This window comes from Rattus norvegicus, chromosome 5 (genome assembly GCF_036323735.1).
Source record: "Rattus norvegicus strain BN/NHsdMcwi chromosome 5, GRCr8, whole genome shotgun sequence".
Classification (NCBI taxonomy): Eukaryota; Metazoa; Chordata; class Mammalia; order Rodentia; family Muridae; genus Rattus; species Rattus norvegicus.
The window spans coordinates 39353909-39371666 of NC_086023.1; the positions used below are offsets into that span (position 1 = coordinate 39353909).

The following is a 17758-nucleotide window of genomic DNA, read 5'->3' on the forward strand; positions in this document are numbered from 1 at the left end:
TTCCTGCTTCACTTAAAGTCTGTAAGATGTTCTGGGATGGAAAGCTGAAGACATTCAGATTAAGGTTTTCACATTAAGATTTTCTGACATTATAAAGTATATTAGGAATTTTCCAGGCAGTTAGCTGTCTCTGTTAATAGTTTAACTTTTGGAAGCTGTGTCTGTGTTTCCTGTGTATTCAGGTAATATTTAATTACTTCCCAAGTCTCTAACAGAGTTAAAGATTATTTATAATCTCACAATTAAACTTAAGTTGTTTGGCAATAAAGAAGATATTCTAGATTGGAAAGGACAGGTTTCAGAGGATAATACAAGTTAAAATCAAACATGATTGAGGACAGAATTCCAAACTTATTAAATTAGGATAGATGATAGAATACTTTATCTTAATTGCCAAATATGGTGGACTGGATGTTATAAGTGTATAGCATACCTTAAAATTTACATAATTGTTATAATTGTGTTCAATGTATATCTGAGAGATAAGAGACTTTTTAATTGGACAAAAAGGGGGGAAGGTAATTCTGCTTGTAGTCTAATATTAAGTGCTGGTCTCCAAGATTTACAATATACCCCCAAGTTAATTCTGATTGGTGAATAATAATACCAGCCACCATAGTTGGAGAGAAAAGAGATAGGTGAGGTTTAGGTTTCTGAGAAAGGACACTACAAAGAAGGAGCAGGCAGGGATAGATATGCAATGGCTTAGAACAGTGTGCTGAAGAAAAGAAAGGGGCCACCATGGCTTAGCCCAACCATAAAACATGCTTGTGTTGGCTGACCAATTGGAGCTAACAGCAGCCATAATGAAACATAGTAAGCAAAAATAGGGTTATGGAAAGAAAGTAGAGCACGGAGGTTAGACAGTTGCTCAGTTATTATGCTGCATAAGGCATATTAAAATATAAAGACGTGTGTGTGTGTATATGTGTGTGTGTGTGTGCGCGCGCGCGTGCGGGCGTGCGTGTGTGTCTTTTATCAGGGAACAAAACTGGTCAAAGGTGTGAAGGAATCCCTCATCAGGTTTATTTAGATATTACTACAGGAGTTTCTACTGCAGCAGCCCCGAATGAAAGTTAATGATTAGAAGTTATCATTGGAGTGTCCTGTGTTTCTGAGCTTGGAATGGTACACTAAGAAATGTGACCATGGAGAACAACAAAACCTTGGTGGATTCAAAATCCATTAATTATTTTGAAGTAAAGACTACATAGAAGCAAGCCAATGGACTCTGGAGTAGATCTGAACAGTAGTTACAAAATGGGTTATTCTAAAATGGGATTATGTATAATAATTAATAATAAGAACTTGCTTAAAACACTGAAATGACATCTCGCTCTGGTACTGATGTTGCTGCAGCTAACCTTATGAATTAAGGCATGTCTGAGACATTCATGGTCCTGAAATATAAAGTCAGGAATAAAAATGATCTTACCCATGAAGAAATTATGGAATTGATGGATAATGTTTCTAAGGAAGATCACAGCGAAAGGAGCAGTTTTGTGTGTGTGATTCCAAGACATGGTGACAAAGGATTAATTTTTGGAACCAATAGACCTGTTGACCTGGAAAAACTAACTAGTTTCTTCAGAGACGACTACTGCCAGAGTCTGACTGGAAAGAAGAAACTCTTCATTACTCAGGACTGCCAGGGTACAGAGCTGGACTGTGGCATTGAGACAGACAGTGGAACTGAGGATGGTATGTCATGCCAGAAGATACCAGTAGAGGCCAACTTCCTCTATGTTTACTCTACAAAACCCAATTACTATTCCTGAGAAATTAAAAGTCTTGGTTCATCCACTCACTTTGTACCATGCTGCAACTGTGTACCCACAAGCTGGAATTCATGCACATCCTCACTCATGCTAACAGGAAGGTGGCCACGGAATTTAAGTCCTTCTCTCTGGGCGGCACTTTCCACAAAAAGAAACAGATCCCATGTATATTGTCAATGCTCCCAAAAGAATTGTACTTTTATCACTAAAGAAATGATTGGGGGTGAGGTGGGGACATGTTTCTGTTTTGGTTTTTTGTTGGTTTGAATGCCACATCAGAAAACTGTCAGGGAAACTTCATTTCCCTCTCATATAAATCAAATCTGATGTACCAGGTGTTCTTTAAACAATATCACTGCCTAGCAATGCAGCCACAATGCAGCTACCTCAATTTTGATATCAGGTACTTGAAATGAAATTTAATTAGGAACAAATAAATGGCAATAATGGTACTATCATCATAGGAGAAATTACAAAGTTACAGTTTTGTAATTAGCAAGATTTGGTGATACTATGAATTTGAAAGTAATTTTTTTCTCCATCTTTATTAAATTGGGTATTTCTTATTTACATTTCAAATGTTGTTCCCTTTCCCAATTTCCAGGCCAACATCCCCCTAACCCTTCACCCTCCACTATGTGAGTGTTTCCCTCCCCAACCTCTCCCCAACAATCCCGTTCACTGGGGGTCCAGCCTTGGCAGGGCCAAGGGCTTCCCCTTCCATTGGTGCTCTTACTAGGCTATTCATTGCTACCTATGCAGTTGGAGCCCAGGGTCAGTCCATGTATAGTCTTTAGGTAGTGGCTTACTCCCTGGAAGCTCTGGTTGGTTGGCATTGTTGTTCATATGGGGTCTCAAGCCCCTTCAGCTCTTTCAGTCCTTTCTCTGATTCCTTCATCAGGGGTCCTGTTCTCAGATCAGTGGTTTATTGCTGGCATTTGCCATATTCGGGCTGTGCTTCTCAGGAGAGATATACATCCAGTTCCTGATTATGAAGCAGTGATGATTTTATACTCCCTCCTCATGTTAAGAATGACATTTTAGTTTTCCTTAAATGTAGAAATGATAATGGCAAATGATATGTCTTAGAACTTGAATCCACGAGCAGAGTCAAAGGCTCGAACCGTTGATTTGTAACTGATCTATGGAAATGAAGTTAGAGTACCATAACATACATTATAGCTACTGGTTTTGTGACAATTGTCCAGGGCATGTATTTCTTATTTAAAAATAATCATGTTTTATTATTGGAACAAAACTAACTTGAGTATTTATGTGAGAGGAAACCATGTGCGAACTTGGTTGACTTCTTGAAGGCTGCCATCCTTCAGTGGTGGACATGATGACAGGGTGCTAAAATCCACCAGCATTTGTTCCTTAATTAACCTTATACAAATCAGCTTAGTTTTACAGACCAGCAAAATATCTAAAGAGTGTTTATGCAACAGCCTCAAATTGTTGACTATTAAAATGCAATAAAGGAATTCTACAGGAATATACCATAATATCAATTGTTAAACAGAGCATAAGGAAAAGAGAGAGGACATCTACTGTAATTGGAGAGAAGATGGTTTAAGCCAGAGCAGAGCCATGGCAGAACCATGGGAACATCTTCAGAAAAAGTCTGCTAGTTGGACCCACCCTATGAGTACTGGTCTATGTGGATAATGTCCAAGTTATCACAAGAGAGTGAGCCAGGTTAGAAGCTTCTGCAAAAGGGCTTTCCCAGAATACTAAGAGCCTCAAGAAAGTTTACTGGACTCCATGTACAAAGTCTGTAGCATGTTGACTTTTCTGTTGAAGTTTACAATTCAAGGAAAATAATGGTGGTATTTGTATTGTTGCTAGAAATGAAAGGGCCATGGCACATAGGACTTGGAAAGCATCAGCAATAGGTCCTGCAGCCCACATGGAGGAGTTGCGGACTGGAGTCGATCCCCAACAGGGAGGCTATACTCCAGGCTTCCGTATTCATGGAGGAGCAGAGTCTTGCTGGCTCTCCTAATGGGTCCAGCATTTCCCATAAGCTTCTTTTTTGCAAAAAGAAAGGAAGGAACTCACATTATAATTGATAGTAGGTTCTTGTTTAGACTGAATTTATTGTTAACTCTTTCTAAGTAAGTACAGCATGTGATGGCATTTTAGTGTGTTCCCATGTGACAACTTTATAAAAGTTTGTTATTTTGCAATTTTATTTCAAAACATAAATTCAGATTTAAAATTTAAAAAGGTTATCATTAGTTTTTTAATACAAAGTGCTTGGATTAATGAAAGCAGATACTAGATTTTTCTGTGATAAAAATTTCACTGTACTTTTTGGTATATGTGGATAAAATGACACCCCCAAAGATAAAATAAAAATGTATCATGGGTGTTTTCAAGAAAAGCTACAGTTTAGTTGACACACAGTGGGGTGCTGGAAATAAAACTGAATTACCTCATGGAAACTTTGATGCTTGAAAACTGTTCGTGTTGGCAATGCTGTTTTTGATCTGAAAGCTGTTTATCAAGGTTCTGAAGAAGTGAGAGTCAACTTTATGAGGAGATCTGATGAGAATAAAGCCAAAAGCAGAGCATTTATTTATTCTGAGGGCTATAGGAATGAAAGTTTGCTTTACAAAATGGCAGCTATTTAGATCTTAGAAAATTCTATGAGAATTCAGTATATATCTAAATAAGAATATAAATACCATTATTGAAGATATTAAAGTATTACAAAAAGGTAGAGATGAATCATTCAAATTATTAAGTCGATTTTCCTTTTCTAATTATGTTGTTTCCCTTCTCACCTGTTTACAGATCTTAATTTTAAATTACTACTTTAAAATATAGCAGGGAAGACACACTTAAAATATTGGTGGCATCATTCCATGGGCTGGAACACCCGACTGAATAAAACTAAGAGAATTGACTTAATACCCACATTTATCTCTCTTTCCTTCCTCACTGTGGATACGATGTGATCATCCATCTATATTTTTGCTCCTATTCTTCCCCATCATGATGATCTGTACTCTCAAATTATAAACACGGCTATTCTTTTACCTCCTTAGCTTTCTTTTTCCAGGTATTTGTTAGAGAAAAGTAACCAATGAAAACTTTGTGTTACAGAATATTTGATCCTGTTTCTAGATATAGTGTGGCTCAGCCCCTAACACATAATTTTAATCCCTCTGGTTAGAATACAGATATGCTATTAGTATTTAGTTTTAATCCTACTATGAAGGTAAAGTTAGTTTGCAAAGAAAATAACCCTGTTTAAAAGTGATGCCTAATTGATTGACAGACAAAGTGATGAATCAGAGATACATGTGATAAAACAGGGTATGACCAATTCACAAGAAGAAAGGAAAGGGAAGCTACTGAAGGGAAAGATAGATAGTACTAAAAGAAGAGAGTTTTGAGCCAAAACAGCTGAGTGAACTAGCAAGCTAGAGCTCAAAAAAATACTAAGAATGGGTGAGCTTATTCAGCAGTAAGTTTCAGAGGTAGAAATATTCTAGATCTAGATTAGACTGAATGAATGCTAGAAGCTTCCAGAACTAGGCCCAGGTTAGCACATGGAGGCAGTAAGCCTCCCAGACAACAATTAAAACAGGAATATAAAAGTTTTAAATTGGAAAAAATGGGGTCGGTGCTGTGTTATGATTTAGGAAATAGTTTGTGGAAGAAAAATGGGTGAGATTTGTGTGTATGTGTGAAAAATCAGGAGTCTTCAGAAGCCCTTATCTAAATATGCACAGATAATGAGCAACATCAAACAAAGGCAGAAACAATGTTAAACATCGTGAAGAATGAAATATGAATGATTTAAAATTGTAGGCAAAAATACTGTCAAAATAGCTTTTATTGAAAAAAAAAGCCTCCAGAAAACCAAGTAGGTCAGATGCCCAAGGACCTTCCCCAATCTCTAACTTCCAACAGACTCAATTCTCAATTGTCTCTCCCAAACTCATCACTTTTCCCCTGCTCCCCAGTCCAGCTGATTAAACATGCCCTACTGCAGGTCATACCTACTAGAAGACCAGGTATGTTGCCTACACATAGGTCTCCTCTATGCTCTTAGCACCCCCACATGATTATATACCCAATCCCCCATCCCGTCCTCATCACCATTCCCCATCCCTACCATTGTACAGACTCATGCTGTACCAGAAGTCACACCAGCCACCTATACTCTAGTTAGGCTACACACCCTCAAGCCTCCTCTGATCTCTTGCTGCAAGCCCAACACCATCCACAATACCCTCTACTCTATCCTCATCACTATATCTCAGCCTACAACTCAGACAGAAATTCTGCTAGGCCAGTGTCCACACTAGCCACCATAACTCCAGCTCCCAGTTTCAATAGAGACTTGCTGCTAGACCATAGGTCACACATGTGGCCAAAACTCCCAGGACAAACAGAAGAAGGCAAAAGAGGAAATAAATCAAGACACAAAACACATATACAACAAAGACAAACTCAGAAATTGTCACCTAGACATATAATCAACCCGAAACCCAGAGGCCTAGACATTAGCATAAGAACACCATCAGCAACAGTCGGGGGTATGTTAACACTAGAGCCCAGATATCATACTATAGCAAGCCCTGAATATTCCAATACAGCTGAAACACACACACACACACACACACACACACACACACACACACACACAAAACACGAGAAAATTAAGAGGTTAAGTGTAGCCATGAATAAATTATAGAGAATAAATTATCTCAGATAAGTGAAATCAAAAGGGAAACACAAGCACACCATTACAACCATCAGTACCACAATGACTACCATGACCAAAAAATAACAAACAAACAATGACAATGATTGGTCATTGACATTTCTGAATATCAGTAATCTCAATTTCACCCCCAAAGGATACAAACTAACAGGATGGATAGGAAAACAGGATCCACACAACTATTGCATCCAAAACCACATCTCAACATCAAGTATAGACATTAACACATGGTAACGGATTGGAAAATAATAACACAAGCAAATAGAACTAAGAAGCAAACTCATACAGCTATCTCAAAAAGATAGACTGTCAAACTAATCAGAAGAGATAGTGAAGAATACTCATCAAACAAAAAAATTCACCAAGATCACATTTCAATTCTTAACATCTATTCCACAAACACATAAGTGCCCAATTTGTAAAAGAAACACTACTCTAGAAAAATCACATATAGGTATTGATCCTCACACATTGATAGTGAGAGATTTCAATAGTTAACTCTCACCAATAAATAAGACAAAGAAATTCTGGAGCTAACAGATGTCATAAACCAAATGGACCTAACATGTATATACAGAAAAGTGGGGGTTGGGGATTTGGCTCAGTGGTAGAGCGCTTGCCTAGCAACCACAAGGCCCTGGGTTCGGTCCCCAGCTCCAAAAAAAAAAAAAAAAAAAAAAAAAAAAAAAAAAAAAAAAAAGACAGAAAAGTATTTCACCAAACACAATAAAAAGTACCTTCTTCTCAGCACCTCAATATAACAACACATCTGAACTCAGTAGAACAAAAAGAAACAAGCATATCCATGAGGAATAGACAGTGGGAAATAATCAAATTGTGATAAAGGCCATTCGAGTAGGTCTCCCCCCCCCCCCTCTCTCTCTCCCTCTCCCTCCGCATCTGCCTCTCCCTGTCCCACTGCCTCTCCCTCTGTCTCACTCACTCACGATCTCTCTCTTACACACACACACACACACACACACACACACACACACACACAAACTCTGTCCATAAAATGTTTCCTAATGATATTTTGCTATATTATCCCTAGACCAAAAGTCATGATAGAGGTTTCATCTGGAAGCCGAACAAAATGGTAAAACATTGGATCTAGAAAAGAGAAAAGGTAAGGGAAATGGGAGGAGTGTAAGGGCATCTCATAGTCCTGTGCTCTGAATTTTAGGGCAGCTTTCTGTCCTAAGCTTCATATTATCATTTAATTGCAGGTAAAGTTTTATTTTGTTACATAAACATAGCCAAAGCCATGAATTGCTACTTTGTTAGGAAAAAAGGGAACAGACATGATGTTAAATCTGATTTTATCTTATGAGCCATGGCAAATACCTCCTAAATTCTTTATCTTCCTAATTTTCCTTCTAATTAAGTTTCCCAGCCATGAGATTATGTGCATTAAGTTTACTAATTAACTTCACAGCAAGAGAATCCATAATCTTAATGATATTTGCTGGCGTTCTGTTTGTTCTACCCACTGCTGTTCTAGAACGACCTTATGTTCAATTTCCTCCATCAAGAATTCCACCTCTGTGTTTGAATTTCCTTTAAAAAAGCATAGCAGCCCATCTCCCAGGAAGCCATTCATGCTGCTTTCTGGGTGGCAGCAAGCTGCTTTTGCTAACATTAGCATCCATGCCCTGGCCTCAGCAGCTCAAGGTTTTCAGTTGGTGACTTAATTCTCCTTTACTAAAATCATTACAGGTTTATTAAGAAAAATAATGCCACCTGTGTGGTAGAAGGTAAGAGATCAGGCAGGTTAGGAGGTCATATCAGCAGGCTTCTAAGAAATCAGGTTATGGGTACAGCACCTTAAGAGTCTCTCAACATTCAGTTGGTTAAACATGATAACCTGCTGCTGGCATACTCTATCCCCCACTAACACAATGGCAGATGAATGTCAGTGTGAGAAGAGTAGAAGACCTTCAAAGCCACAAGCCACAGGCCACAAGTGTGGCATGCTGTAGCCAAAATAGACTCCTGAAACCAACTGTGAACAGCCCAGTTTAGACAGCAAATGTCAATACTCAATGATGTACTAAATCAACTGGACCGGGGTGAGGGATCCCACACAGAAGCAACAGGAAGGGCATTATTTAAAACATACCATCTTTTTTGTTTCTAAATTAATGACACAGGAAACTGTACTTTCTTCAAATAACTGTTCTTATATTTATGGAGAGATTGGACAAACGTCTTACTCTGATTTTAGTGACCTTACTTCAAGTTTTTGTCCATGTAAACCCATGGCTATGGGTTCTCTGTAAACTGTTTTTATTATGTGCTATCTATAGAGACAAGTATGCACCTCCTTTAGATTTTCTGATTTTTGGGGGAGTACAAGTTTTTAAAACATGTTTTAGAATTCTCTGGATTTACTCAGCAAATGTTTTTATGTTCCCCCTTTTCATTTCTGATTTTGTTAAATGGATGTTCTCGCTCTTTCTGCCTTTTTAGTTAATTTGGATAAGCGTTTGTCTATCTTGTTGATTTTTCTCAAAGAACTGACTCTCTTGAATCTTTGTATTATTTTTTATTTGTTTTTGTTTCCATCTTATTGATTGCAACCCTTGAGTTTGATTATTTCTTGCAATCAACTCCTTTTGGCTGTGATTTCCTCTTTTTGTTCTAGGGATTTGAGGAGTGCTGTTATGTTGTGAATATGAGATCTCTGCAATTTGCTCATGTAAGCACTTCATGCTATTAACTTGCCACTTAGAACCACAGTTGCTGTGTTCCATAAATTTTAGTGTGCTTTGTGTTCATTATATTTAATTGTAGAAAGGTTTTAATTTCTTACTTTCCATCTTGACTCATTTTTTGTATTCAAAAGAGATTTATTCTGTTTCCAGAAGTTTGTAAAATTTTTGTTGTTTCTTCATAGATCTTATAAAGAAAGAGGAATAAAATGGCTGTGAATAGATTGTGGGAGGCAGGAATAATGCTTGTTTTATATCCTAGTCTGTGATCAATTTTGGTGAAAGTTCTATGAAATAGTAAGAAGAAAATATATTCTGGGCTCTGAGCAGTCTGCTATCCCAGGGAGATCTCCATTCTCCTGCCACCTCTCCTCCCACTTTCATCAGATCTAAGATTCCTGAAACATACAAGCTTCCCTTCCCCCACCCATCTTCTCTGCTCTCTGAGTCTGCTGGGCCAAGCTGCCCTGAGCAGCCTTCTATCTCAGGGGAACCTCCATTCTCCTGGCACCCTTCCACCCACCTTCATCAGAAGTGAGAGTACTGAACATAAAGACCTGAAAGTCCAGAACCGTACAGCACAAGGATACCAATTAGAGGACTGCCATAGCAGAACAATCCAGGTTCACCCCCATCCCAATACCTACTAGAAGAACCAAAACCAGGAACTAAAACTATCCAGATGGCAAAAAGCCCTCAGAAGAATACAATCAAGAAAAGCCAGGGCATCATGACAACTCCAAAGTATCTGGATATCTTATGTGATACCAGCATGTCAAATATGATACCAGCAAGGTCTGGATATCCTAACCCAACTGAAACATGAGGAAATTGCTTTAAATCCAATCTTATAAAGATGATAGAGGACTTTAAAGAGGAAATAAATAAATTCCTTTAAGAAATACAGAAAAATACAATCAAGCAGTCAAGCAGATAGAGGTCTTTAAAGAGGAAACAAATCCTCTTTATGGATCATAAAAATCATGAAAAATCATAAGGATTTTTTCCAATCCTTTTTCCTCGAGATGATTTCTAGCCTTGATGGTGAGATGTGTCTCTTAGAAGCAGCAAAGGATGAATCCTGTTTTCTAATACAATACTGTATGTTGTCTTTTTACTCAGGAATTGAGATGACTACTTTTCAGAGTTATTAGTGAGAAATGTTAATTGATTTCTGTTATTTTATAGTTATGATGTGGATATTTCCTCCATTTCTTGATTTACTGTGTTGGGATCAATTGCTCTTTGTGTTATTTTGAGAGTAATTGAATTATTAAGGCTAAAGTTTATCTTTTAGTCCCTTATGTAGCACTAGATGTGTAAATAGATACTGCTTACACTTGTTTTTCTCATAGAATACCTTTCTTCCCCCATCGACTGTGAAGGTTATTGTGCCTATGGTACTTTAGGCTAACATCACAGAGCTTGTAGAGCTCTCATCCAGGACTCTCTTTCTTTTGGGCTCTCCACTGAGAAATTGAGGATTATTCTAATAAGTCTGCCTTCATATGTGACTTGGTCTTTTTCTCTGTTGCTTTTAATATTCTTTGTTTTATATTTTTAGGGGTTTTGCTATTCCGTGTCATGGGGGAATTTCTTTTCTAGTCCTGTCAATTGTGTGTTCTGTATATTTCTTATAATTTGAATTCTTTCCTTAGATTGGAAAATCTTTCTCCTATACTTTTTTAAAGAAATAAAAAAGTTGCTTTGACCTGAGTTTCTTCTCTTTTTTCCATATCTATTATTTATATACTTAGTCTTCAGATTACCTCATATTTCCTACCTGTTTCAGGAGTGGAGTTTTTAGATTTAACATGCACTTTGAATAAGCTTTCCTTTTGTTCTACCTGTGTTAAGGGCCTGAAATTCTCTCTTCTATGTCTTTCAATCTGTTGGTTAGGGTTTATCTCTAAGTTTTTTGTTTGGTATTCTAAGATGTTCATCCCACCCCCACCCCCCCACCCCCAGTTTGCTTTCTTTTTTTTTTTTCTTTTTTATTAACTTGAGTATTTCTTATATACATTTCAAGGGTTATTCCCTTTCCCGGTTTCCGGGCAAAATCCCCCTCCCCCCTCCCCTTCCTTATGGGTGTTCCCCTCCCAACCCTCCCCCCATTGCCGCCCTACCCCCATAGTATAGTTCACTGGGGGTTCAGTCTTAGCAGGACCCAGGGCTTCCCCTTCCACTGGTGCTCTTACTAGGATATTCATTGCTACCTATGGGGTCAGAGTCCAGGGTCAGTCCATATATAGTCTTTAGGTAGTGGCTTAGTCCCTGGAAGCTCTGGTTGCTTGACATTGTTGTACTTTTGGGGTCTCGAGCCCCTTCAAGCTCTTCCAGTTCTTTCTCTGATTCCTTCAACGGGGGACCTATTCTCAGTTCAGTGGTTTGCTGCTGGCATTCGCCTCTGTATTTGCTGTATTCTGGCTGTGTCTCTCAGGAGCGATCTACATCCGGCTCCTGTCGGTCTGCACTTCTTTGCTTCATCCATCTTGTCTAATTGGGTGGCTGTATATGTATGGGCCACATGTGGGGCAGGCTCTGATTGGGTGTTCCTTCAGTCTCTGTTTTAATTTTTGCCTCTCCCTTCCCTGCCAAGGGTATTCTTTTTCCTCATTTAAAGAAGGAGTGAAGCATTCACATTTTGATCATCCGTCTTGACTTTCGTTTGTTCTAGGGATCTAGGGTAATTCAAGCATTTGGGCTAATAGCCACTTATCAATGAGTGCATACCATGTATGTCTTTCTGTGATTGGGTTAGCTCACTCAGGATGATATTTTCCAGTTCCAACCATTTGCCTACGAATTTCATAAACTCGTTGTTTTTGATAGCTGAGTAATATTCCATTGTGTAGATATACCACATTTTCTGTATCCATTCCTCTGTTGAAGGGCATCTCGGTTCTTTCCATTTTCTGGCTATTATAAATAAGGCTGCGATGAACATAGTAGAGCACGTGTCTCTTTTATATGTTGAGGCATCTTTTGGGTATATGCCCAAGAGAGGTATAGCTAGATCCTCAGGCAGTTCAATGTCCAATTTTCTGAGGAACCTCCAGACTGATTTCCAGAATGGTTTTACCAGTCTGCAATCCCACCAACAATGGAGGAGTGTTCCTCTTTCTCCACATCCTCGCCAGCATCTGCTGTCACCTGAGTTTTTGATCTTAGCCATTCTCACTGGTGTGAGGTGAAATCTCAGGGTTGTTTTGATTTGCATTTCCCTTATGACTAAAGATGTTGAACATTTCTTTAGGTGTTTCTCAGCCATTCGGCATTCCTCAGCTGTGAATTCTTTGTTTAGCTCTGAACACCATTTTTAATAGGGTTATTTGTTTCCCTGCGGTCTAACTTCTTGAGTTCTTTGTACATTTTGGATATAAGGCCTCTATCTGTTGTAGGATTGGTAAAGATCTTTTCCCAATCTGTTGGTTGCCATTTTGTCCTAACCACCGTGTCCTTTGCCTTACAGAAGCTTTGCAGTTTTATGAGATCCCATTTGTCGATTCTTGATCTTAGAGCATAAGCCATTGGTGTTTTGTTCAGGAAATTTTTTCCAGTGCCCATGTGTTCCAGATGCTTCCCTTGTTTTTCTTCTATTAGTTTGAGTGTGTCTGGTTTGATGTGGAGGTCCTTGATCCACTTGGACTTAAGCTTTGTACAGGGTGATAAGCATGGATCGATCTGCATTCTTCTACATGTTGCCCTCCAGTTGAACCAGCACCATTTGCTGAAAATGCTATCTTTTTTCCATTGGATGGTTTCGGCACCTTTGTCAAAAATCAAGTGACCATAGGTGTATGGGTTCATTTCTGGGTCTTCAATTCTATTCCATTGGTATATCTGTCTGTCTCTGTACCAATACCATGCAGTTTTTATCACTATTGCTCTGTAATACTGCTTGAGTTCAGGGATAGTGATTCCCCCTGAAGTCCTTTTATTGTTGAGGATAGCTTTAGCTATCCTTGGTTTTTTGTTATTCCAGATGAATTTGCAAATTGTTCTGTCTAACTCTTTGAAGAATTGGATTGGTATTTTGATGGGGATTGCATTGAATCTGTAGATTGCTTTTGGTAAAATGGCCATTTTTACTATATTAATCCTGCCAATCCATGAGCATGGGAGATCTTTCCATCTTCTGAGGTCTTCTTCAATTTCTTTCCTCAGTGTCTTGAAGGTCTTATTGTACAGATCTTTTACTTGCTTGGTTAAAGTCACACGGAGGTACTTTATATTATTTGGGTCTATTATGAAGGGTGTCGTTTCCCTAATTTCTTTCTCGGCTTGTTTCTCTTTTGTATAGAGGAAGGCAACTGATTTATTTGAGTTAATTTTATACCCAGCCACTTTGCTGAAGTTGTTTATCAGCTTTAGTAGTTCTCTGGTGGAACTTTTGGGATCACTTAAATATACTATCATGTCATCTGCAAATAGTGATATTTTGACTTCTTCTTTTCCGATCTGTATCCCCTTGATCTCCTTTTGTTGTCTGATTGCTCTGGCTAGAACTTCAAGAACTATATGGAATAAGTAGGGAGAGAGTGGGCAGCCTTGTCTAGTCCCTGATTTTAGTGGGATTGCTTCAAGTTTCTCTCCATTTAGTTTAATGTTAGCAACTGGTTTGCTGTATATGGCTTTTACTATGTTTAGGTATGGGCCTTGAATTCCTATTCTTTCCAGGACTTTTATCATGAAGGGGTGTTGAATTTTGTCAAATGCTTTCTCAGCATCTAATGAAATGATCATGTGGTTTTGTTCTTTCAGTTTGTTTATATGATGGATCACGTTGATGGTTTTCCGTATATTAAACCATCCCTGCATGCCTGGGATGAAGCCTACTTGATCATGGTGGATGATTGTTTTGATGTGCTCTTGAATTCGGTTTGCCAGAATTTTATTGAGTATTTTTGCGTCGATATTCATAAGGGAAATTGGTCTGAAGTTCTCTTTCATTGTTGTGTCTTTGTGTGGTTTAGGTATAAGAGTAATTGTGGCTTCGTAGAAGGAATTCGGTAGTGCTCCATCTGTTTCAATTTTGTGGAATAGTTTGGATCATATTGGTATGAGGTCTTCTATGAAGGTTTGATAGAATTCTGCACTAAACCCGTCTGGACCTGGGCTCTTTTTGGTTGGGAGACCTTTAATGACTGCTTCTATTTCCTTAGGAGTTATGGGGTTGTTTAACTGGTTTATCTGTTCCTGATTTAACTTCGATACCTGGTATCTGTCTAGGAAATTGTCCATTTCCTGAAGATTTTCAAATTTTGTTGAATATAGGTTTTTATAGTAAGATCTGATGATTTTTTGAATTTCCTCTGAATCTGTAGTTATGTCTCCCTTTTCATTTCTGATTTTGTTAATTTGGACGCACTCTCTGTGTCCTCTCGTTAGTCTGGCTAAGGGTTTATCTATCTTGTTGATTTTCTCAAAGAACCAACTTTTGGTTCTGTTGATTCTTTCTATGGTCCTTTTTGTTTCTACTTGGTTGATTTCAGCTGTGAGTTTGATTATTTCCTGCCTTCTACTCCTCCTGGGTGTATTTGCTTCTTTTTGTTCTCGAGCTTTTAGGTGTGCTGTCAAGCTGCTGACATATGCTCTTTCCTGTTTCTTTCTGCAGGCACTCAGCGCTATGAGTTTTCCTCTTAGCACAGCTTTCATTGTGTCCCATAAGTTTGGGTATGTTGTATCTTCATTTTCATTAAATTCTAAAAAGTTTTTAATTTCTTTCTTTATTTCTTCCTTGACCAGGTTATCATTGAGTAGAGCATTGTTCAATTTCCACTTATATGTGGGCATTCTTCCCTTATTGTTATTGAGGACCAGTTTTAGGCCGTGGTGGTCCGATAGCACGCATGGGATTATCTCTATCTTTCTGTACCTGTTGAGGCCCGTTTTTTGACCAATTATATGGTCAATTTTGGAGAAAGTACCATGAGGAGCTGAGAAGAAGGTATATCCTTTTGCTTTAGGATAGAATGTTCTATAAATATCCGTTAAGTCCATTTGGCTCATGACTTCTCTTAGTCTGTCGACATCACTGTTTAATTTCTGTTTCCATGATCTGTCCATTGATGAGAGTGGGGTGTTGAAGTCTCCCACTATTATTGTGTGAGGTGCAATGTGTGTTTTGAGCTTTAGTAAGATTTCTTTTACGTATGTAGGTGCCCTTGTATTTGGGGCATAGATATTTAGGATTGAGAGTTCATCTTGGTGGATTTTTCCTTTGATGAATATGAAGTGTCCTTCCTTATCTTTTTTGATGACTTTTAGTTGGAAATTGATTTTATTTGATATTAGAATGGCTACTCCAGCTTGCTTCGTCTGACCATTTGCTTGGAAAGTTGTTTTCCAGCCTTTCACTCTGAGGTAGTGTCTGATTTTGTCTCTGAGGTGTGTTTCCTGTAGGCAGCAGAATGCAGGGTCCTCATTGCGTATCCAGTTTGTTAATCTATGTCTTTTTATTGGGGAGTTGAGGCCATTGATATTGAGAGATATTAAGGAATAGTGATTATTGCTTCCCTTTATATTCATATTTGGATGTGAGGTTATGTTTGTGTGCTTTCATTCTCTTTGTTTTGTTGCCAAGACGATTAGTTTCTTGCTTCTTCTAGGGTATAGCTTGCCTCCTTATGTTGGGCTTTACCATTTATTATCCTTTGTAGTGCTGGATTTGTAGAAAGATATTGTGTAAATTTGGTTTTGTCATGGAATATCTTGGTTTCTCCATCAATGTTAATTGAGAGTTTTGCTGGATACAGTAACCTGGGCTGGCATTTGTGTTCTCTTAGGGTCTGTATGACATCAGTCCAGGATCTTCTGGCCTTCATAGTTTCTGGCGAGAAGTCTGGTGTGATTCTGAATGGTCTCCCTTTATATGTTACTTGACCTTTTTCCCTTACTGCTTTTAATATTCTTTCTTTATTTTGTGCGTTTGGTGTTTTGACAATTATGTGACGGGAGGTGTTTCTTTTCTGGTCCAATCTATTTGGAGTTCTGTAGGCTTCTTGTATGTCTATGGGTATCTCTTTTTTTAGGTTAGGGAAGTTTTCTTCTATGATTTTGTTGAAGATATTTACTGGTCCTTTGAGCTGGGAGTCTTCACTCTCTTCTATACCTATTATCCTTAGGTTTGATCTTCTCATTGAGTCCTGGATTTCCTGTATGTTTTGGACCAGTAGCTTTTTCCGCTTTACATTATCTTTGACAGTTGAGTCAATGATTTCTATGGAATCTTCTGCTCCTGAGATTCTCTCTTCCATCTCTTGAATTCTGTTGGTGAGGCTTGTATCTACAGCTCCTTGTCTCTTCTTTTGGTTTTCTATATCCAGGGTTGTTTCCATGTGTTCTTTCTTGATTGCTTCTATTTCTATTTTTAATTCCTTCAACTGTTTGATTGTGTTTTCCTGGAATTCTTTCAGGGATTTTTGCGATTCCTCTCTGTAGGCTTCTACTTGTTCTCTAAGGGAGTTCTTCATGTCTTTCTTGAAGTCCTCCAGCATCATGATCAAATATGATTTTGAAACTAGATCTTGCTTTTCTGGTGTGTTTGGATATTCCATGTTTGTTTTGATGGGAGAATTGGGCTCCGATGGTGCCATGTAGTCTTGGTTTCTGTTGCTTGGGTTCCTGCGCTTGCCTCTCGCCATCAGATTATCTCTAGTGTTACTTTGTTCTGCTATTTCTGACAGTGGCTAGACTGTCCTATAAGCCTGTGTGACAGGAGTGCTGTTGACCTGTTTTCCTCTCTTTCAGTCAGTTATGGGGACAGAGTGTTCTGCTTTCTGGCGTGTAGTTTTTCCTCTCTACACGTCTTCAGCTGTTCCTGTGGGCCTGTGTCTTGAGTTCACCAGGCAGCTTTCTTGCAGCAGAAAATTTGGTCTTACCTGTGGTCCCGAGGCTCAGGTTCGCTCGTGGGGTGCTGCCCACGGGCTCTCTGCAGCGGCAGCAACCAGGAAGACCTGTGCCGCCCCTTCCGGGAGCTTCAGTGCACCAGGGTTCCAGATGGTCTTTGGCTTTTTCCTCTGGCGTCCGAGATGTGTGTGCAGGGAGCAGTCTCTTCTGGTTTCCCAGGCTTGTCTGCCTCTCTGAAGGTTTAGCTCTCCCTCCCACGGGATTTGGGTGCAGAGAACTGTTTATCCGGTCTGTTTCTTTCAGGTTCCGGGGGTGTCTCAGGCACAGGGGTCCTGCCGCTCCTGGGCCCTCCCCCACGGGAGCCCAGAGGCCTTATACAGTTTCCTCTTGGGCCAGGGATGTGGGCAGGGGTGAGCAGAGTTGGTGGTCTCTTCCGCTCTGCAGCCTCAGGAGTGCCCACCTGACCAGGCGGTTGGGTCTCTCTCTCACCGGGTCTGGGAGCAGAGAGCTGCTGCGGGCAGGGATCCGCGGGTGTGGGACTTCTGGTAAACACAGAACGTGCCCGGTCCTAGAGAAATTCTGCTTTCCTGTGTCCCAAGCTCACCAGGCAGCTTTCTTGCAGCAGAAAATTTGGTCTTACCTGTGGTCCCGAGGCTCAGGTTCGCTCGTGGGGTGCT

The 17758-nt window shown here is 39.3% G+C and overlaps 1 pseudogene; it reads left to right on the forward strand.

Moving 5' to 3' along the window:
* Positions 1–1148: 1148 nt before the first annotated feature.
* Casp3-ps4 (caspase 3, pseudogene 4) lies at positions 1149–1987 on the forward strand (annotated as a pseudogene).
* Positions 1988–17758: the final 15771 nt, after the last annotated feature.